Source organism: Balearica regulorum, chromosome 2 (assembly GCF_011004875.1).
Source record: "Balearica regulorum gibbericeps isolate bBalReg1 chromosome 2, bBalReg1.pri, whole genome shotgun sequence".
Lineage (NCBI taxonomy): Eukaryota > Metazoa > Chordata > Aves > Gruiformes > Gruidae > Balearica > Balearica regulorum.
This window is the reverse complement of record NC_046185.1, coordinates 103,692,563-103,715,740: the sequence shown is the minus strand read 5'-3', so window position 1 is coordinate 103,715,740 and position 23,178 is coordinate 103,692,563. Positions and strand designations below refer to the sequence as shown.

Below are 23,178 nucleotides of genomic sequence, written 5' to 3'. Positions count from 1 at the left end.
GTGTTTACATTTTAGTTCCTGAACAGCCAGATTATTGTCACGCGCTTGTTGAAAAGTCAAGAACGTAAGTGCTTGGCCCTTTGTAGTCATATTGAAATGCTCCCCCCTCCCCCGCCTCAAATATTACACATTTTACACATGCTTGAACTGACCTGTCCATATTTTAATGCTTTGTCTTTCAAAAGAGAGGAAATACAGGTTACATAAGTCAGATAAACATTTCTTGTCTTCTATATCGGAAATTGCGTACTTTTTGCATTATTTGGCCTTTTAAGCAGAATTCCTCAAAGTTACCATTTGTTTAATCCAGATACAGGCTTCCCAGTCAAGCTCAGCCAAATGAGACTAATTTTTGCAAGAAATAACGACGAATGTGGCCAATTTTGTGACAATCATTAGAATTTTTCTTCTTCTATGTAAGTGTATAGAATGGAGTGCTCTGTTGAGTGGTCTCAGAAAGGTCACTGAGGGCAAGGGATGATATAAACAGTCATCTAAAAGCATCGCAAATCAATCATAATTAACACTCAGAGGTACTTCCTGCATACAAAGCCCCTGGAGGGAAAGGTCATTGAGAGAGATCACTGGACAATGTGCAGATATGGGAGCAAACAGGTTTCCTCACTCCAGGCCTCTCTTTTGGTTTATGAGTTCCTGCCCTTGCTTTCAGTGCCACTCGATGCTGGAGCATCTTGGGGTGCTGTGGGGAAGGAAGCAGGGCAGGGCATGTGGGATACTCCACAAGCAATAATCTGTGCACGCCTTTAGATTTCTGCCACCTCAAAACCTATGCTGGATGTTGTATGTACCTATCCTCAGGACACCAAAACAGCCATGTAACACCCAGTTTTCTTCTCTTACAAATCCACAGATGTTTTGTTTCAAGACATGATAGATATTAAAGGCTAGATCCCCACCTGACAAGCGTATGGCACTGAGAATTTTAGGTTTAGACATGAATGGAAATGGGAAGCAGGATCCTCCATGCCCTTTAGAACCTCAGCTGCAGCACCATGCTCCAGAGGTACCTTACATCCTAGTGGAGGCTGCAGTCCCTTGGGAGGACCCCAGGCACACACCAGTGATGGGGGTTCTCATGGCTCAATATCAAGTGCTGCAGGAACTCACTTTTAAATTACTATGCAACTAGTCAAAGAATCAACTGCCTGCCTGAGCCCTTTCAGTGACACAGGTGTGGGAAATCCCACCTTGCACATCCAAAAGGTTCAGCCCTGAGGCAGAACTGAGAAGGTGCAATGGGTAGGCAGACCTTCAGACAAAAAGTTTTCAAGCACTTAACTTTGCACATAAGCAACTATAAATAGCAGTTGGGCACCTACGTTCCTTCTCAAGGCCCTGCCCACCTCTCCCCATATTGCACAGGCAGCTACGAGTATAATCTACAAAAGCCATCCTGAAGCTAATTGGAAAGTCCAAGGACAAAGTTGTGTTTTACAGACAATCTCTAAAGTATTTAGGCACAGAAGCTGGGAGGTGTAGGCATTTATTGACCACCAAAATCTACAGTCTTGAAGCATCTGCAGCAGGCACCAAACCCAGTCTTTTCTTAATTCACCTCACATTGTGTAGTGAGAGTTATTTAATTAAAGAAGAAAAAGTCGACACCTCTTCTCTTCTGTCAGACCTGGTCCAGCAAGTATGATACAAGGATGTCTTCCAGACTAAGCCCTGTGGTGAAATGCCCATTTTGTGCATCTTCCTGGGTCTCACATGACAGAGAAACATGCACATACCTAGAGCTGTCAAGAGCTAGGTATGCCCAGAAACAGACCCTTCAGCACATGGTGTGTGTTTCTGACATCCCCAAGGTAATATGGCAGTCAGACTGGGTGTGAGGAGAAGACTGAATGTGAAATAAGCATTTGTTTACACCAAGAGTGCAACCCAAATGCCTGAAATCCAAACGTTTGAATACGTGACAGACCTTCATTGCACATCATCAATGAAGATTTATCACAGGACCAAAACCACAGACTTAATCTATTAGATTAAATGAACAGTTTCCATGTAGATTAAACATGAGAGAAAAGTACAGCATAGCCGATGCAACAGAGATTCTTTTAAAGTTGTGGTCACAGTAGGTCAATTATTTAAAGCTTCTTTTACAGAATAAATTCATTTGTTTCTGAAACTAAACACTTAAACCCAGAATATATGATAACTGATGTGCTATTATTACTAGAGACAGAAGTCCAGGGGCCTATTGCAGTAGATGCCCACCATACGCTTAGTGACAATTAGTCTGTGTCTACTTCACCTTACAGTCCTGAATATTTACATGCTAGTGACCAGTTTGGCAGTAACAGAACCTGAGCACAAACGACTGCTACACCTTTTAATCTTCACCCTCCTCAACTCAAATCCTGATTGGGATCAAATCCACCAGGATCCATATCTAAGCAGTGTACATAACATGCATCCTTGCCTCTTGATCAGGACTGTTGGGCTTTCACTTTCGTCAGTGGAAAAGCAGTGAGGCAAGTAGTTGGAGTATCTCTATTGCAGAAGAAAATAATACTTGTGCCAGTGGAAAGTTGGACTTTCGTCTCTACTAGTCAGAGACTGTTGTGATGATGGGTGGCATTCCTTCACAACTGTGGATTTCTGTGAACTATTTCAACGTTCTCAGCCTGACTGTAGACTGAAACAAGGTATTTTACATTAGCAAAATTTACACTCAATATGATTAGTTTTAAATAGCTTACAGCAATAATGCAGAGTAGCAAACAAACAAACAAAAAAAAGTGTTTGACACAAGAGAACTACCATTCTTCACATAACAGTTATCACACTATATGCTCCTGATGCTGTTGGCACTTCCTTCTATGAGCTTCACGTTGAACTCAATGATCACACTGAGTGTATCTATCTCACAAATGAAGCCTAGCTCCACTTAGATTCTGAACAAAAATGCATTTACTATGTAGCAAACCCAATGCATGCATAACCAATTTAAATGCAATTTAAATACTATTATGGGGGTGAAGCATAATTAATTTTTAAAAATCATATTTAAGTGGTTTTTTAGTTTGTGATCTCCTGCCTCATTTAACGTGAAGAGAACATCACTAAATCATTTACTTTGCACATAGGGGAGGGTTTACTTTCTGCTCAAGTGTTCAGCAGTTTTTATTCCTTTGTTTTGTTTTTTTTTAAACCAGAAGATTTTCCACTGTTGCCGTGATTACATCGTAAACTGTTTAAAAGCTTCTGCTCACAAAGAATCCTGCAGGAATGCTGAAGCTCTGACCTCACTTCAATTTAGCAGACTTTGTCAAATTTCTCTAGCTTGAAACATGATGAACAAATTAGTGACAAACATTTAGTGTTCTGCTCTTATAAGGCCTATAACCATTTTGGTTGTACACATAACAAGCAAATCTCAGGCAGCTGACATAAATCCAGCCAGTGAGTTTACAGGGTGAAATTTTCCAGTGGTGAATGGTAACAGATCATGATGCCTGATGGTCTCAGGTATGTGATGATGTAGCTTACAACACAGACACATAAGTGGAATTAGCAGCTGTAAACAAGTATGAGTTGAAAGGTTACAATTACACAGATGAAGCCTTAACATTCATTTATTGGCCAGTGGGTACAATACTCAAACATGTAGCATAGCACCACCCAGTACTTAAGCCTTGATTAAAAGCACATAAGTGTGCATACAATTTGCCATCTAAGCTAGCTTTCGACTATGATGGAATAATAAGCACAAACATTAAGAAGATTTTCTAGCACAAGATGATAAGCACTTTCCTGGTTTGGGTCCTCAGGGTACTCTTTCCCTGAAGTTAAAAAGCATGAGACACATTAAAAGACACTGTACATGACCAGCAGTTGCTAGTTTTTGTTGCATTGTAGTGCACCTCTCAAAGTTTATCACATACAATGTTGTCATTAAAATATTGTAATTTACCATCAGGCAGAGAAAATAGTGTAGTATTTTCTCATACTTGGAGCACACCCACCAGAACAAGGGCCCCCATAGTGCACAGACTGTCTCTTTAGGTGCATATAGATGATACAATATAGTGACAGAGAGGGACACTTGTGCCAACTTTGAACAAGGAACTTCTCAGGTGGATAAATTAGTCCAGAGAAAATGCCATTCAAATGCAGTTATATCCAAACTAGATCTGATATCCTACTTTTGCATTGCACAATGCAGCAGACATCATTCATATGTATGGCTCATACAGTGGCTAGCACAAAGAAGCCAAGCAAGCTCCAGTTGCAGTGATCATGCAAATGATAACAGGATTTCAGAGATAAGGATATCATGTTTTTCTTGCATGGTACACACTTGAAGCAATGCCTCCAGAAATGGTGCCACTATTTGAGCCCAGAGCATTCACTTAAAGTCATATCTAAAGTAATAGATGTTTATTTTCCCCCCCCAGCAAAATTCAACCCCATTCTGCCTAATAGGACACAGACCTTATGGGCAGACTCAGTGTGCATACATTCTTCTGTGTTCCTGACCTTGTGAGGAATGAAGGAGGGTGGGGAGAAGGATCCTAGCACTATGGGTTTTACCTGGCAGCCGTATTTGCATGTACTCATATGTTGTACCCCTAAAGGTGTGACAATACGTGCTTCTCATTAAACATGCCATTGTACATAAAATAAATATTAAAAAAAACCCCATCAACACACCCCCCCCCCCCCAGACAAACACCACCCCCCCCCCCATTCTTTTCAGAGGATTTCTGTACCACAGCACAGAAGACAAGATTTATCACTTGAAATATTTTGGAGACAGACTGTTTCTTTTGTCTGTAACACATATCTTACAGGGAATATTAATGGCAGTTCAAAGCTGCTGTCTTGAACTGGTAGTACAAGATATTTAAGATCCTCATGCACGGGCACAAATGTCTGCAGATTTTGGCAATACACTTTCTACTTGCATTATTGTTTTGTGCAATATATATGCACCACTGAAGAAACCTCTTTGAAAAGAAAGTCATCAACAAACATACTAAGCGTGGACTCTGCTCCAGTTCAGTATTTTGGCACATTTCTACTGGCCTCAATAGAACCAGGGTGCCCTCCACGGTATTACTCAAGAGCATTCACTATGTTCAGTGAATTGTCTTATTTATCCTCTCTCTAAAAAAGCTACACACAAATTAGAAACAATATGAAGGATTTTAACCTGTATTTTATGCTGCCTTGGCCTATGTCCCCACCATTTCATTCACTAAGTAAGTTTAGACTCAGTACTTTGATCAAACTGCCAAGGAAAGTCTTGCTGCTGCAGGAAGCAGAGCCGGTGATTCATGAGGCAAGCCCTCTTTCCTCCAAGCAGGTTCTGAGTGACAGGACTGCAGAAGTTTGCTATTTTCCAGATGAAATCCAAATTTAAAGAAGATTCATTCCCAAGGCCCTTGCAGCATGCCTCCGAGTGTTAACCCTGGTGTCCTGGCCAAACTCCTGCATGGGTGATTATACTGTGCCTGTTCAAATTTTCTCTGTAGTCTCAATCAGAGAAGTCACTCTTCCAGCTCCTAAAAACGCTGTGTAATGTTGTTAATGCATTTCACTAGGAGCAGTACATTTCATTAGTGTTTAAAATATCTTCCATATTTCCAGACAGCAAATACTTGGAGAAGTGCAGGATGACCAGAGAAACTGAATAATTTTTCAGAATGCTATTTTAAGCTATTTTAAGTGAGATATATAGCATCTTTTCCATGGGCCTCCACATTTATTCAGGCTGAGGTTGCACATTTGATTGCAATACTGCATAGCCCTATTTAAGAAGTCTGCAGTCACCAACACTATCATATCTTCATTTCTGCCCACTGGCTCCACGAGGCCATACTGCTCTGTTACATGGCAAAGTAGCTCAGGGAATACATCTGCCCCAAAAAAGAGATGATTTCCTCTTCTGTAGATTGTTAGTTGGGCAAGGACTGAGCCAACAATTCTGCTGACATAACAAATGGGCAATTATGGGGCTAATTAGATAGAGAATGCTTAAATCACCCTTGCTACAGGAAAACGCCATGTAACTTGGCCCTAAGCATACTAGTACAGGAAAGAGGGAAGGCTAGTCCTCCAATGAAGACATCTGTGAGAAGCAATAGTCTTGCAGAAAAGATGGATTTTGATCACCTAATTGAGCAAAATAATAAAACATTTAACATTTGAATGCCTCTAGGTGTAGCCTCTGCGTGCAGGTTTTAAAGATAAAATACATTGACTCAGTCAGTCAATGTCTTAGGCACTGACTGGAGCAGGTCAAGTTAGAGTCTCTCCTTGCCCTGATATGGAGCAGTGACAATGTGAAGCTGCTTTCTCTCTTCATGAGAGTAAGGAGTCTGGTGGCATATATTGTTCTAGACACAATAACTAACCTAGCAAAATTCATAATTAAACTGATGATAGCACTGATGTCCTTGCAATAGTCAGCACTTGTTGCCATTAAAGGCCGGCACTGCATGGAGACCCTGGAAATGAGAAAACCTTTGCAGACATCCTGGGGGTCTGTATTGTGTCAGTGTCTTATAGCTCAACACAATGAACTTTAACAGTTTCATTTGCAAATCATCGTATGGTTTGGGCCTTTGGGCCATGACTACCTAAAAGACAATTTTTTTTTTTACCATTGGATGTCCACAATACAAGGTCTAGTCAAACACAATCTGTTATACTGGACTTCATGACAAGCATAATAAACTGTCATCCACCTCAGTAACTACACTCAGAATTTTGTAGCAGGAGAAGTTACCTGCTTTGCAACCCTGCATGTTTTTGGGACACTTATATGTGAATTTATTACATCTTCGATGCAGTAATACCCTGACTTGGAAGACTCTGTTAGATTTTTATATGTCAAAGCATATTGCCCCCTTTTTGAATTAGATTTAAATGTTAAATAGTCTCAAGAATTCATTCTATGCTCATTCCTTTTCAGTTCAAGATGGATTATCCAAATTGATCATACCACAAACATACTCATTAAAAGAGTTCAACATTTATGATGCATCATGTCAAGCAAGGTCATGATTTAATGTAACTTGCTACATCATAAATTAAGAAGTCAAGGAAACAAACTCCTGAAGGCCAAGGAAAGCATATATTAAAGAAACAGTCTGTAGTGATCTACACACAAAATCCATTACTGTCCAACAGTATATGTGGATGTAAATATAACTGTAAACTAGAAGTACGTGTAGTACTTCAAAAGGGAGAATTGCCAAAGCTGAAAGCAGCCATGAGTAAAATGGAGTGGGAAAGGAAAAACAGATATGTAATGATGGAAATGTTTGATTATGCAACAGTGGGGCTTTTCAAAACTGCACAATACTGTAATCTTGAAGGAAGCCTGCTTCATTTAAAATATCCCATCAAATAAAGGTAAAAAGTAACTTTTTAAAATATACTAGAAATGGGGGAGGACAGGAAAGAAAGTGAGAAAGGTCAAACAGTAATGGCAGCACAGTATTTCAATATTATATAGTATACAACAGTGGAATACACTGTTATAGAAAGTGATGGGAAGGTTCCCAATCTGAGTGCAGAAAAGGTAGAATTCTGGATGCTTCTATTTTTTAAAAATAAAAATTAGTGATATCATAATATCCTATAAAATAAGGAAATATTTTCTGTTTTCCTTTTTCTAAGAGAGATAACAAGTTCTACCTAGAAGAAAATATTTTAAAATTTGATGTTCTGCACAAATTTAAGCCAAAAGCATCATAAGAATTGGCTAAGGAATCATAGGAACTACTAATACTGACTTAGTAAATTTTGGCACACTGGGGAGCAAGATAATCCTATCAGATTTTTTAAAAAAGTAAACCTGGAAGAAAAGACAAAATACTGAAAAAGACCTGGAGATCATATTAGACAACAGTTGGTCATAATAGAGATATTCTCTGTTCAGCTGCATAACTCTGGTGGTAAATGCAAATTCTCAGCGTAAAACACAGAGGAAGGGAGAGGTGGAAAAAGGTGGGCTTTAAACACAAGCAGGCAAGGGACATTACTTATGTTTTGGCAGGCCATTACCAGCATATTCTGCTAAATCCACTTCAAAAGTAGGCTGATCAATTTGAAAGGGTTCAGAAAAGAGTCATAAAAATGACTTAAGGCCTGGAAAACAAATTCAGGCTATTCCACCAGATTTTAAACAAGAAGGGTAGTTAACTAATAAAATATCCATAATCCCTGTGATGCAAGTGGGCCTTTGAATCTTCTATCAACTCAAATTGCAAGCAGGTCCCTAAATTAGTATCAGGTTAATTGTTGGCACAGAAGCTACTTCTGCGATGCACTGAATACGGATGGATCATCCTTCACAGCCAGCTGGCACACCCAGTACAGGGATATACAGTGCTCAAGTCAAAATAGACAGCGATGAAATTCAACCACACCGTTACTTTTCTTTCCACAAGAAACCAATGACATTAGCTTTCTTCTCAGAATATGGGGAATCTTGTCCTTATTCTGGCTTGCTTAGTGCCTGGGGTTTGTTGTATTTTTTTTCTGATGAGGTGAGGAAGGGGAATGAGGGGCAAGAGGGGACCTGTGCATGCGACATTTGTGCTAATTATCTTACTCAATTCTACATACATGCATAGGTTAAACATCTATGTACACACAATCTCTATAGAATGAACTGTTTTTGCATTTGCACGCACCATATTGAAATGCATATGAAAGTGTAGATTACATGTCTTATGTAACAATCTGTTTTAGTCATAAGATGCGATCTCTCAGAAGAAAAGTCTCTGCAAAATTAGAGTGAAACGTATGCTGCTACTGAAATGCATTTTTGTATAAACATATGTTTTCACTCACTGGGATGTAAGAGATCATCTTCGAACATTAGAGTTGAAAAATAAATCTCAACAAATATTGAGAATTTCTTAAATATATGCATTTTTCTTAGCATACAAGCTAAGTGTATTTACATGGGTAATCATTCATTATATGAATTTCATCTATCAATGTTCTGAAATTTGCAGGTGAAATACTATTCACATCACAAGGAATGTGATATTCCCATATAAATCTTTTTGTTTCCTTTTTAAATCTTTTCCATATCACAACAATTGTTTGAGAAAACAAATTTTTTTGGGAAGAAAAAAGTGTTAATTACATCAGAACTGCTTTAAAATTTCCCAATTTCCTCTCTTAATTTTTATTTCCAGGCAGGAGGGAAGTGATAGGCTTCTTTTATTTAATCTGCTGTGTGTGAAGGTGCCAAAAATGAAACTTTTGCCCTGTTATGAGTAATTATTGGCCACCTCAGAGCCCTGTTGAGTCTGGTTACAGTGTGGAATACCCCTTTCTCAGGAAACCCCCATTCCTCCCTCAAAAGGGGCCACTAACTGAAAATCCCTTCACAGTCTGCTACAAAAGCTTTTCTGCTATTCTTCTTCACAATAATATATATTTTACCCTTCTGAGATGAAAAGACGAAGGGGCTCAAGCTAAGAAAAGTTGACCAGGAGGCTAGTGACAGCAGTCACTTGAGATCCTTTCAGAGATGCTCTCAAGCATAAATATTTAATCTCCTTCGTTCCCCCTAGTGTGAATAATTTTTTTTCCCCTTCAAGTATCAAAACAAAGTTATTGAAATGCATATAACCCTGATATTTGATCCATGGCCTCTAAGGGTCAAATACACACTGACCAAGCTCTTAAAGCCGGCAGAACTTTCAGGTGGTCACTTTGCACACACCAGCTCATCAATCAAGTAATAATCAGCAGGACAAATGGGGGAAGATGCTGGTACAGACTACTTAAAAGGCCTGGGCAGCTGGTCCACTTCAAGAGCCCCCTTTATATCGTTTCAGCCTTTAGCCCTCCATGTTTTGAAGGGAATTAAATACACTTGTTAGTTTCAATAGTTTACCCCCACATCTGTTTGCATTAGCAAACAAAACTGCTCTTGCTTCAGCATCCCTCTTCTAACATTAAGATCTCTTCTTCTGAATTAAGAAGTGCCCTGAAAATGCTTTAGCAATTTCAGTTTTTATTTAAGGCACGCCACACGTCCAATCCACCCGCCCCATCTTGTCTTTGTAATAACTCATTTGGTAGAAGCTGAAGACAGAAAAAGCTACATTTATCCTAAATAACTTGCCCATCACACAAACAGATTATAATAAAGCTCATTGAGTTAATTCCTCAAAATAAAAAAAACATCGATGTACACATGTCTTGAACTGGGCTAGTAGTTATTTTCTTGGGCTGCTGGTTGGTCGTGTTGAGGACAAGCTAGTAGCAATTCTGAAATGTTGATCACGTCTGTTTATCAAGTAATACGCAGTGATTATTCTTAGCTTTGCAATAGAGGAGGATGAATTGGTTGGCAGCACAAAGTATGAAATCATTCTGTCTCTCACCAAGGAACAAGCAAAACTGACAACCTCCTCCACTCCCAGTATGTCATAATTAGAAATTAGAGCTGCATCAAACTGTTCGCTACAGCTGTAAACTCTGGCAAAAGAAAAAACCCTCAAAAACTATCTGTCATTTACTTAATAGGCTTCCTATTTACTGTGAGCATGCTGAAATTAGGGATTGGGCATTGGAGCAGAGAGCATGATATTTCCAAGACATTCTGGAGGTTAAAAAACTGCTTTAAAGTGTCTCTCTTTCTCTCCTTATCTTAAATATAATAAGAGTGAAATTCAACCATGGTTTGAATTCTAAGAATTTAGAAATGAAAATGTGGTGGATTCTTCCAATGCTGAAAGCACACAATGAATGCGTAGCTGAAAAACGCAATCTAGGAAAAAGCTAAACATAAATAGAATGGGAAGATTCAAACACTAGATCTAGGAGGAACTTTGGAAATCAATTTCCTTCCAAAATTAAGTTACTATAGTCTGGGTGAGTGTTACATATTTAGGTATTTTGAAGAAAACCAAGAGGAAATAAAAAAAAAGATCTGAGTGTTTTCCTTTGACATGCCATTATCTGAGAAAACAGAGTTAAGCAGACAGCCATTAAATAAAAATAAGAAATAATAATGTGAAAATGGAAAATCAGAAAGCATTTAAGCCACAGAGCTACCAACCCAGCTTCCTCAATCGCCATGGGGATCAACCCAGAAATAAGAAAACAGGTCTGAGATCTGCCTTTTTTTTTTTTTTTTTAATTTTTGTTAAAGTCTTTGAGTTCGGGCCTAGATTTTTCTTTACTGTCAACGTACAGACACTGTCTGTACAGTCTATAGGCACCACCAGTGTGTGATCACCCATCTGGAGATGCCGATGTTCTGCACTGAGTACAGGAGGAACAAAATGGCCACTTTTGACAACTGCAGTCGGTGAGATGAATGTGTACTTACGAGACTACCAAAAGGGCCTTGACACACATGGGTCTTATCTTAGTAAATTGAAGAGTGATGAGGAAGATTCCCAGTTGCCACTGACAGGTATTAATCCTCTCTTAGCACAGCTCCTTGCAAGATTTTAGCCCAGGCTAAGTAGCATCGACTCAAAACCCTCACAAAGATGGCTTGGGAACAGCCCCAGTGCACTGGGGACCCTTCCTGACAGGCAGAACGCATGGACTGACCTGCTCTGCAAGCAAAGCTAGCTTACTGGTGTGGACATAGGTTGGTCCATACACAGCTCCCATCAATCACTTTGGACATGCAATAAAAACTTTTTTGTCGCTATTTGAAGGTCATTTTTTGTTGGCAAAAAGTTTTCAGAGAGAGACAAGTAGGGAAACCGTAGAGCCCCAAACTTTTCTTGTCTGAAAATCAGTTGAATAGCATATCACCTAAGGTAAGTTACCTAGTTAAAGGCTACAGTGATCTTATTTGCTGTTTATGAACCCCAAACTTCATACTTTTGCTTGACTGGAGTACTTCTGTTGTTAGGCAAAGTGTGTTGGTTAGGATCTGAGCGCAAGAAAGAATAAACTGTAACAGCAATGATACAACCATGGTAATATAAATGTTGAAGTAAGTTTGTAAGAGTGTGATTTCTGTAACCCATACAATTTAGCAGCATTAATGAAAATGTAGACTACTGTGTTGGTTTTGCGTGGCAAGGTTTTGGTAGCGGGGGGGGGCTACAGGGGTGGCTTCTGTGAGAAGCTGCTAGAAGCTTCCCCTGTGTCTGATAGAGCCAATGCCAGCCGGCTCCAGGACGGACCCACCGCTGGCCAAGGCCAAGCCAATCAGCGCCTCTGTGATAACATATTTAAGAAAGACAAAAACAGTTAGAGAGCGCTTTTGCAGCCAGAGAGAGGAGGGAGAAGATGTAAGAACATCTGCAGACACCAAAGTCAGTGCAGAAGGAGGGGCAGGAGGTGCTCCAGGCACCGGAGCAAGATTCCCCTGCAGCCCATGGTGAAGACCATGGTGAAGCAGGCTGTCCCCCTGCAGCCCATGGAGGGAGGATGAGGGGGTGTAGAGATTCCACCTGCAGCCCATGGAGGACCCCATGCTGGAGCAGATGGAGACACCTGAAGGAGGCTGTGACCCCGTGGGAAGCCCGCACTGGAGCAAGCTCCTGGCAGGACCTGTGGATCCGTGGAGAGAGGAGCCCACGCCAGAGCAGGTTTGCTGACAGGACTTGTGACCCCGTGGGGGACCCACGCTGGAGCAGTTTGCTCCTGAAGGTCTGCACCCCGTGGAGGAGACTCACGTTGGAGAAGGCCGTGAAGGACTGTCTCCCGTGAGAGGGACTCCATGCTGGAGCAGGGGAACGATGAGAGGAGTCCTCCCCCTGAGGATGAAGAAGCGGCAGAAACACCGTGTGAGGAACTGACCGTAACCCCCACTCCCCGTCCCCCTGTGCCGCTGAGGGGGGCAGAGGTTGAAGCCGGGAGTGAAGTTGAGCCCGGGAAGATGGGAGGGGTGGGGGGAGGTGTTTTTAAGATTTGGCTTTATTTCTCATTCCTCTACTCTGTTTTGCTTAGTAATAAATAAGATGAATTCCCTCTCTAAGTTCGGTCTGGTTTGCTCGTGATGATAATTAGAGAATGATCTCTCCCTGTCCTTATCTCGACCCGTAAGTTTTTTTTTCGTTGTACCTTTTCTCCCCTGTCTAATGAAAGAGGGGAGTGATAGAGCGGCTCTGGTGGGCACCTGGCCCTCAGCCAGGGTCAACCCCCCACAAGTACAAAAAGTATGAAAGGTGTGCAGAGAGTAGGTTATTAAAATTTTCCCCAGTGCAAATACTTGTTTCTTTTGTTATCAAGCTTTCATGCTCTGTTAATCCCTATGAAAGAAAAGCAAGATGACAACCTAAAGTATTCACAGAACTCTGAATTTAGTAATGAAGAGTATTAACCTACGTCTGCATTTCCACTGGTTACCTGAAATCTGGCACCAACAAGGAAAAGTAACAATTTTTTGACTGGGGCCTATTTTACCTTGTGGAATAGGATAGCTAAGACTTTGCTCAGCCAGTCTAGACCCATTACCAAGTGATGCCTCACAAGGTGAATAAGCTACCAGAAAAATATTCCGTCATAACTGCTAGATGTAACAGGTGACCTTACAGGCACAGGATGAGGTGGCAGCCTATGAAATTAGTGTCACTGCCATGCTGTTTGTAATCCAAGGCCTCCGCCTGGGGGCCCAGCTTTGCAAAGGGGCATATAATCAAATAGAAAGGAGGCAATGGCAGGGGGTAGGAAAAAGGGTAAATAGCCCTCTTTTCCTGTCACTTCTACCATGGGTCCTCAGCAGCTCCTCTGCTGCCGGCTGACTGGAGAATTAGGAATCCAACATCTGTGCAATGCGAGGCAAAGCTGTACCTGTGCCACTGCTGTGCAAGGCACAGAGCATGCCAACCGCCCAGCTGCTTTATTTCAGGTGAGCCAGGAAAAGCCGTGAAAAAGAGATGATCCAAAGTGCGATAAGCCAGGAAGCGCATGCCCAGGAACTGGATTGTCTTGCTGGGCATTAGCCGTGCTCCGTGACATGCCAGGAGGTTATCTGGTCTCTGTTGCTGGGACAAATCTTTCAGGAAACAGAGATGGTCCACCAGGCTGATTTTTTTACCAGAGATTTCAGCACTCTGCTGAAAGCTGAAAAGCACCTAAATACTGACCCTTTTCGAAGTCATGCAACCTAAATTACACGAACTCTTGTGATAACAAAGGAAATTGCGAGATGGCATATTAACTCATGATACTTCCGTTGCCTGATACTATTTGTGAATGGACAAAATCCAGCGGATCATAGCTTAAAAAAAAGTAATTTTTCTGCTGTTTAAAGAAGTATCAAGTGTTTTAACGTCAGACTCTGTAAATCAGCGTTACTTCAGGTTTTGTACGCATATGTATCATTTCAGCTAAGGGAATGAAACATGATCTATATCTATAAATACCAATAGCAAAACTGTTGTGTAAATTTATGTCAGGGGAAGCACCAAATTACATCTAAGAGTGGGTTTAGTCCTTATTTTCCATGGTACAAAACATGCATTTACAGTCCTTCCTCCACCCTGTAATATTAAATCACACTTTAATATAATTTAGTAATATTTATCTAACGTTCAGTTTCAAACTCATGACCTATCTATTTGTTGAATTGTCTCTGGAACATTTAGTCTCGAGATTTTCAGTGATGCAAGAGGAAATTTGTGGACTATTCACAAGATACAGGCACTAAATGTGATGTTTGTTTGGTTCTTTTCAAATGACTTTCCAGAAAAGTACATTTTTTTTTTCCTCATACATTTTACTACTCTGATCTCCATTGCCTTTAGGGATGGAGAAGCTTGCTCTGGTGTCAAAAATACCATTGGGGCTACATTTCCTATTGGGCTTTGTTCGCTCTCCCCCCTCCCAAACTCCAGTAAAATACACTACAGTGTTTGGGATTTCCCATTCATCCCGATTAAAACAAAGCCACCAAAGTTTCCCCCACCAAACCCTGTGCCTGTTTTGAAGAGGCAGCAGCCACCAGCTCTGGTTTTGTCAGGGATGAAAAGAGGGCATCGCAGCTGTAAGGCAGCGCAGACGTGTGAAATGGGTTTCACACGCTGCTCAGCTACCAGTGGGGTGGCCATGTATGATTCAGTCTGCACTAAGTCAAGAAAAGGAAAAGCCTTCAAAGCCACGCCAGCCATCACGTCTTACAAACCCTAAGTATCCCTTTTGACTGCCGTTGCTTTGCTGAAAATAACACATTTAGTCATTTGTCATAATTATAAGAGTCCCGGTGACAAGGAATGCAGGCCCGCCTTTTAGCGCTGCCAGGCCCGCGATAATGCAGCCAGCGGGGGACGGCTGCTGCCAGCAAACCGCGGCCGCCGCGCCAGCCACGCTCCTGCCGAAAGGTCATGCGTGACCTCTGTGAGCGGTTCATCCCAGATGACTGATCGGTTCACAGCAAAACTAATAATTACACAGCTCTTCATTTCCATTCGTCTTCATAATGTGAAATTTATCCTGGTGCGAAGGATCCAGGCCATGCAGGAGTGAATTGGGGACCCACAAACCTACTACAACCCCACATGTGCAACTCAAGCTTTCTCTGCCCCATCCCCCCACCCCAGCCCTCTAACTTCTTGCTCTCTGCAGGTATTTCCCAAGGCAAATGAACAACGTATTCCTCTGCATTTGTATATATTATTTCAATATTTCCATTCTGTATTTCTAAGTGTAATCTGCAAAACTCAACTAATCTTAGCCTCTTTGATCTCTCCAGCCACTCTCAGTGTGCATGTGTCTGTGTTATAGCACATTTCTGTGACTCACAAATCTGTAATTTTATTAGAAATATGCATTTAAACACCTTTTTAATAAGAAGACCATAAATATACTTTTTTCCCCCTGTCAGTTACCTAGGCGCCTCAAGTTTTTTGCAACTAATATTGCTTTCTCACGCATGGAAAAGACCTTCTGCCCCCCCAAATGAATTCAGAGCCCTTCAGAAGTGTGAGTGCAGACTGCTGCAGGGATTGCTGCATTTGCCAGAAAACCTCAGCAGGAAAACATGCCCCATGGATGCTCCACATAAATATGAGGAGGGACATTTCAAGCAGTAGAAGGTAAAACTTTTCGCTGAGAGGATGTGCGTGAAGATTATCTGCGTAACTTGGAGTTATCCCTAGATGCCTATGGAAGTAGTGAAAGAATAGAAGGGAAATACTTTGAATTTCTACATTTCCCTCCACCCCCAGCCAGCAAACAAGCACCTATCAACAGAGGTTTTGTTTGCAAATGAAGTATCAGTGAACAATCTGAAGATACACTTGGGATAGGTGACACAGAGGAAAAAAATTATGTACACACACAGAGGCAGTTCTATACAGGGACCTTAGGACATGGTCATCACATGCTGAAATGTTTTGAGTCCTGCTTGCTTTAAGCTTATGTTCCGTAAGCTCCTCTGCACCCTACAGACCAAGATGTAGGAAAAATGCGTATATCCAAACTAAGGGACAAAAGAGTTCTAGCAACCCCTTTCTTTGTTTTTCTGGAATACTGCTTACATGTGCCTTAGCATGAAAAGCGCTCTGGATAACTGTACACTTCTGACAGCCTAACACTTCTTAAGAATCACCTCTGATCAATAAGCTGGAAATACCACATTTGAATCTTTATTTACTTCAATCATTCACATTTGAATCTTTCTAATGTACCAAGTAAGGAGAAGGCTCTGATGTTTGCTTTCTTGCTGTGGAAAACTCCTCCAACTCTATTTACAAATCTTCAGTTAGTGAAATTTGGTCAGTAATAATCTAGCACTGAGTAGAACCTTCTTCTGGAAATAGTCAGTAAAATTAGCCTGTTGTGAAACGAGGTCTTGGTTTGCACAAGTAAACATTTCAGACTTAGAAACTGTGTTATCAAAAACTTGGTGGATAAATCCTTATGGCTTTACTGGCTATTTTATGTAGCCTATTTCTTTGTCCAAACTGTTGCTGCATTCACAAGTAGCATCCATAAAATGTCTGAGGGCAAGACCCCAAGATTTTGCCAAATGCAAGGAATATCTCTTAAGATGATACCACACAAGCAGCATTAAATGAGAAGAAACATGCAAAGATGAAAAAACGAGCTCAGTCTTTGCTCACTATAGCAAAAACGCCATTAGGGTCTGCTCAGACTGTTAGAGGATCCAGCTTTACCCTCCCAAGTTTGTCTCTGTTTTGCTGATTGCACTACTTTCTTGTAGTTCATCCACAGTGAATAAAACTTTCTTTTCATTTAGAAATAGGTCTTGTGTTCTATTTTTACTGCAAGGAAAACAACTGATTTCCCCTCCCCCCAGCAAAAACCAGTGCAGGAACCCAGTCCCTGGCAGCTGCTGCTGACTTTAAGCACCATATATAAGGTATTAAACCACCCACTTTATGTTCTAATAACATTAACAGTCTCACATGAACCAGGACATTCAGAGTTAAAGCTGAAATTCTCTCCTTAAGTCACCACATTGTGTCTAGGTACAGTATTGCAGCACTTAATCAGGGGGCCTCAGAGCAGTGGGGGGTTCATACCATATGTGCTATAATACCTAAGCACAGCGGGGTGAGTTAAGGACAGTTTTAGACTTAACTCTGAATTTCTTAGGTTCTGCCAGTACCATGCTTAATGTTTTTGAAAAAAATTGCATTATGTGTGTCTGGAGAGTTACTTTCCTCTTTAAAAAAAAAAAAAAAAAAAGACATGTTGTGGGGGTGGGGGACAAGTGAGGATGATTTCTCAAGAAAAGATGAAAGTATGTATCCAATGCCAACCATCTACAGTGTAAGCATGGACATGTTGATATTCTACAAACATTTATACAACTTTCAAACACATTAACTTAATCCAGCTAACTGTTATAAAGCTATGTTAAAATACTGTTTCAATATTAACTTTATAGTTTTTAAGCTATTTACTCAAATTATATTGGGTTTGATTTTCTTAGCATCTTCCAGGTCCCAGCCTAGAGTTTGGTGAGCACTGCAAAATACACTCTAATAAGATGCTTATATTTTTAAAATCAATACTATTTGTGCTAGATTTGTGCTTCTTCTTGGCAACCCTATAAGCAAATATGTATTTGCTACATATTAAACAAGTTTCAGATTCAAAATGGATCCTCATAGAAACCCCATAAAACAATCTGCAAGAAGGTGAAGAGACTAAATTTCCCAGCTGCCTTGCCAGGGCAGCTCTATGTATTTCCTAGTGGTATCATGGGAAGACAGAAAAATAGACCCTTTACTTCTTCCTAATGTAAAAGAAGATAAAAGATATTTAAACATACAGCATCTACACATCCTCAGATCTAAAAACCAATAAGAGAAGTTGAACCAAAACTGTACAACTAGTATTAGTTTCTGGAAATAACACTTTGACAAGGTACATCTTGTCTACGGTTAAGGTGAATTTTTTTCTTTGTTAAACAGTTTTAGACAGCTACTATTCCTGCAGCAAAGTGGCAAAGTAAATTTACACTGTACATACTACTTACCTTCTCCTCAAAAGAAATTCACTGGCCTTGAGTCAAAATCCCTTTCCACAAATAGAGGGTAGATCCTTTGCTGGAATTATTTATTATGGCTGCATCATCTGCAAGTGAAATCAATTGAACAGAAAATGAGCACCATCCAAGGAGTGTTGCCCTTCTCTCACTAAGGCAGGCTTGGTGTAAGGTCTGATATATTGTACCTTGGCGAATAAACATCATCTCACCTGATGATTTTTAATGTGGGAAACCAGCAAGGTCTAGAGGGAATGTTTGAGACAGAAAGGCTAAACACACCCTCAGGAACAACCCCAAGTGAAAATACAAGTTCACCTCTTCAGAGAAAAGCTCATTAAAAACTAGCAGATCTCAGTGGTTTTATTGCAAACCAATCAACCTGAACCTGTAAAGGAGTCTGACCTCACCCAGATTCATGGGTCTTCTATTTTTGACTTTACCTGCTAGTGATAAGACTTGATTTCAAAGGTTCTAAAATTAGCTCTGTGCATCAAAGGATGGTTATAGCATGTCTCGGCAATGTTGCAGTTTTACACATTTTGCTGTTCTGTGTGTGTTCTCTAATTGGAAAAGTGTAACCCTTAAATCCAGGAATCGGTGACTGAGTTAACTTTCCTCCTGGAGGAGTGCTTGGAAATTGACTTCCTCATAAGTGAGGTTGTTTCCCTGGGATGCAGGTGGAAACCGGAGTGTAGTTCTCATAAAGTTAACAAGGTCACTTTGCTGGGCTCAGGCCTCATGTAATTTAAATCACCTATTGCCAATGAAGGCAGGTAACATTCTCTGCCACTACAGATCAGCCCTCCAAAACCAGAGCAGTGATCTTTTGCAGTTTTAACCCACCAAAACCGAATGGATTAAAAATCTCCTAAATAATCAGAAAGAGAAGAAGTTTTTTTAAGAAAAACAAACCTAAATGCTTGTATAGTAGTATTATAAAATGAATGCATATAGTAGGAAATAATCCTATGCTTTCCCATTTAAGTGTTTTGTACTGGAAGATTTAAACACATTCATAACATCAACAGAGGCAGGCAGCACCAAAACCATAGACATCACACTAAGTTACTAATCCAGAAAGAAGGCACTCCTATGTCTTGTTTTTATCTTTAACACCTTTTAGCTTCTTTTCCTCACACATCTACCCTCCCTGCTTTTAGGCTGGAAGAAACTGTGAAGTGGTAAAAGGAGTTTGTGCTCATAAAGGTTTGATGACTTGACCATCTGGCTGGGAACGCTCATAAAGGAAGCCCTGCAGAGGTTAAGGAGGTCAGAGACTACACAAGCTGGGGCTGAGGTGGGTCCCGGTGCTCCTCTGACTGGCACCCAAATTCTGTCCAACTGGTTCTAAGGTGCTCTCGTCATCCTCCAAAGAAAAGTGTCTCCATGAACTGCTGATAAACATCACTTCTTTCTTTTGCTCACTTTCATAATTCTGTGGAAACATAAAGGAAATCTCTCTACCCGTATGCCATTGTAATCGCTTCCATCCTCTCCCAGTGCTCAGCTCATTAACAAGTGACCTGAAGGCAGGGGGAAAAAACCCACAACTTTTGTATAATGGAGCCTTGCTGTTTAGAGACCATAAAAGTAAACAGGCCTGGTTCACTTAGAAAAAAAAAAAAGAAGAAAAAAATACAAACATGTTCTCTTAAACACTTAAGACTATCTGATTTTAAAAATTAGCTACATGACAGGTATCTGGGTAATATGTTCTTGCATTTGCAAATTATTTTTCCCCTCTAGAAATGTTATCCAGAGCCACAACTGTTTACACCAGAATTCTGTGCTATATGCCCCAAAAGTATATATTTAAAACCTTTACACACAAAGTTATAGTCTTCTGCTGTACTGATTGCCCTGCCAGCAGCAAAGTGCCCAGCATCAGGTTTATGAATTGCAGGCTTCATTAGTCTTAAAATGGTAACAAAGGAAGATGCGTCCTAAAAAGTGTCATCCTTCATCTGAGAGGGTAGTGCCTGACACATTAGGAATCTATATGCTCAATTAACCACTGGCAGGCTCATTTTTTCTGTGCCTCTCACTCAGCCTCTCCTCCCACCCCTTCTCCTAACCACTCCACCCTTCCTTCTGACTGAATCCTTCAGCCCTTACATTGATAGCCCTGACTATATGCAAACACTCAATTACAGAGTGGCTTGAGGGATTACTTTTGGCTGCTACTTGTTCTCTCTCTACTAACTTCCAGTGAATAGTCAAAGAGTCTTATTGCTGTGTTTTGCTTTTGATTACCAAAAATGAATAATACATTCAGATCTTTGCTGTTAAAAGTTAGTTCACAAATTCAAAATCTCAGAAATTAACATAGTTTGGTGATTAAACTGTAATTTCTATTCATAGCTCTTGAGATCGAGAACACTTTCTGAGGAAGCAAAGTCATGTATACTTCTTTTCCATAAAAAATAATATTTTTATCAGTCTGAGATCAGTTTGTGAATCCAACATTTGAATCTGCCCATGATTTTGGGTTTTTTCCCTGAGTTATTTAAATATATCCTTAATTATATGGGGAGCCTTACAGAAACACTTTCAGCAGTCACAACTTTGGGTATAAGGAATAAACAGGGAAAAAAACCCCAACAAAATAAGAGAGGGAAAGTTAACAGGTATGAAACACAGCCAATCAGAACAGAAAGCCAGTGTCCTAAATGGTTAATCCTCCGTAACTATTAGCATACACATGATTAACTGTATAGTAGAACTGATTAAGTGTGTCTGTACATTATGCTAATCCCTGCATGCTGATTGGCTGACCTGATTAATGGTACACCAGACTCTGCGCAGTGATGGAAGGATGATGTGCCGGTCTCACAGCCTCTCTGCAAAGAAAGCAGGGGAAAATAAGAGAGCAGTGTACAGCTAGTTACCCAACGTGCAGCAAAGAAAGGGGACAAGAGGGAGAGGTCATACTTCTTGTGTCTGAACACTAAATTTCATATATGAATTTTAAGAGAATGAAATTGCTCTTACAGTTTTGCTTCCTAAAATTTAAGCCTGTATTTAGAGTTATTTTTTAGGTGCAGGTCAGATATTTACTTATTCTAGAGTCTGCTCGTGCTTCTCTCTATATATCTCCCACCACCCATATGCATGGGACACCTACCACAGGAAAATATAAGCACTCTGCACTAACTGCCTTTAAAAATCTTTCAAAAAAATGATGTTATTATCAGTCTTGCACTTCTGTATCTTGCTGAATGCACAGAATAGGCAATTTTCACCCATAATTTTAAAGCAACTCATTTCAGCTAGCTTTTAAGGACTGATTGGAAGAGGATATCAAGTCTCCAGAGGAGGCTTCAGTGGTGTTTTTGGGACTGGACAGTTAAGTGCTCTAAAGTTAAGCGCCTGAAAATGCAATTCATTGATGCCCACTCCCTGTCTGCCTGCAAAAACAGATGATGCATTTTTAGCTATACACTCCTGCCTGTTATTGAGTTATTGACACTGAAAGTCAGCAGCCTTATTAAGCTGAAAGGTCTTGCTAAATGGCTTCAATACAAGCTTAATGTTTAGACAAAGAAGTTAAAACAGACCAGTGCCTTGTCTTTTTCTCCCTCAAACATATCCTGGTCTATATGTATTAGGTAGGCATCTAGCATCTAAAAAAGTGAAAATGCACATGCACATCTGTGTAAAAATATGAAGTTTCTAGAAAGTCTGTATACTATTGATACCCACCATCTGTTCTAGGTCAGGTACGTAAACTTTTTTAGCCATGTACATTTATCCAGAGCGACTTAAGGGGATTAAACCTCTGGCCTTTAAAGTGCTGAATAGCTTTTCTTGAGTTACTTGAATGAGGTATTCACGTGAGGTCAATCTAGTTATAATGGGTCAAATTTACCCTGTGTTCACATCAGCTACTATTGGCACAAGTTTGGTCTGTGGCAATAAGTCTGGAATCTGCTCCCACAAAATGAGGTTCCCACAGGCACCCAAGGAGTCAGAGCTTGGCACTGCCAAAAGTAGGGAGCTAGGGCTGGGGCTTCATACCAATTAGACTGGTAGAGTGTTGTGAGCCAGTGCAGTGAGACTAAAAAATGCAGAAGAGTTGGGCTGTTAGTGCTCTTCTTGCCCTTCCTCGGGTGAATTCCTTCATGGCCCATAACTCAAGACCTGTGGATACCTGTGTTCATTGAACACTGGCAGTATCGGTGTGAGAGACTGACTTTCATTTTATCTCATAATGCTAATCATGGAATCATGTCTGTAAGCAACTGTTTTACACAAAGACAACCAAGAGAGAATCCAAAACACCAGTGACATGTGACAATGATACTGGTGAGGTATTTTTAATTGGTTACATTTTATTGAGTAAGTGAAGCTGTTATTCTTAATTACTTATTTCTGGTAATCAGTTATTATCTCTGGAATGATTCAAGGGATGTCTATTTTCACTAGTAGTAATAGGTTCCTAGATACTTGGGCTACCTATACAATACATCAGAATAGTAACTGTCTCAGATAAATTGTTAAAAAAAATCCATACACTGAGGACAGAGCTTCCTAGAGCCAGCCAACATGAAATGCTGCTGAAGAAGGTATGTCTTAAACAGTCCTTCCTGGCAAACAGAGACCTAACTTGGGTGGAAGCCCCTTTTTTCCTTCCTGTGGTCTGCAGCCCAGAACCTTTAATTAGAGGTAGTTGTCTACATCTGCTGCTTGTATAGAACAAGGTAATTCTTTTACAGTGTGGTATTGATGGAAGTGTGGTGGCA

General features: G+C 40.4%; 1 long non-coding RNA gene across 1 annotated transcript in view; it reads right to left on the bottom strand.

The window, feature by feature from the left end:
* LOC142600763 (uncharacterized) overlaps window positions 1–23,178 on the bottom strand; it is a 48,508-nt gene that overhangs the window by 13,087 nt on the left and 12,243 nt on the right. Inside the window, exons 3-4 of the long non-coding RNA XR_012834324.1 lie at window positions 21,212–21,276; window positions 18,425–18,522 (exon numbers count right to left, since the gene is read on the bottom strand). This is a non-coding gene — a long non-coding RNA (uncharacterized LOC142600763). The remainder of the gene's footprint in view (window positions 1–18,424; window positions 18,523–21,211; window positions 21,277–23,178) is intronic.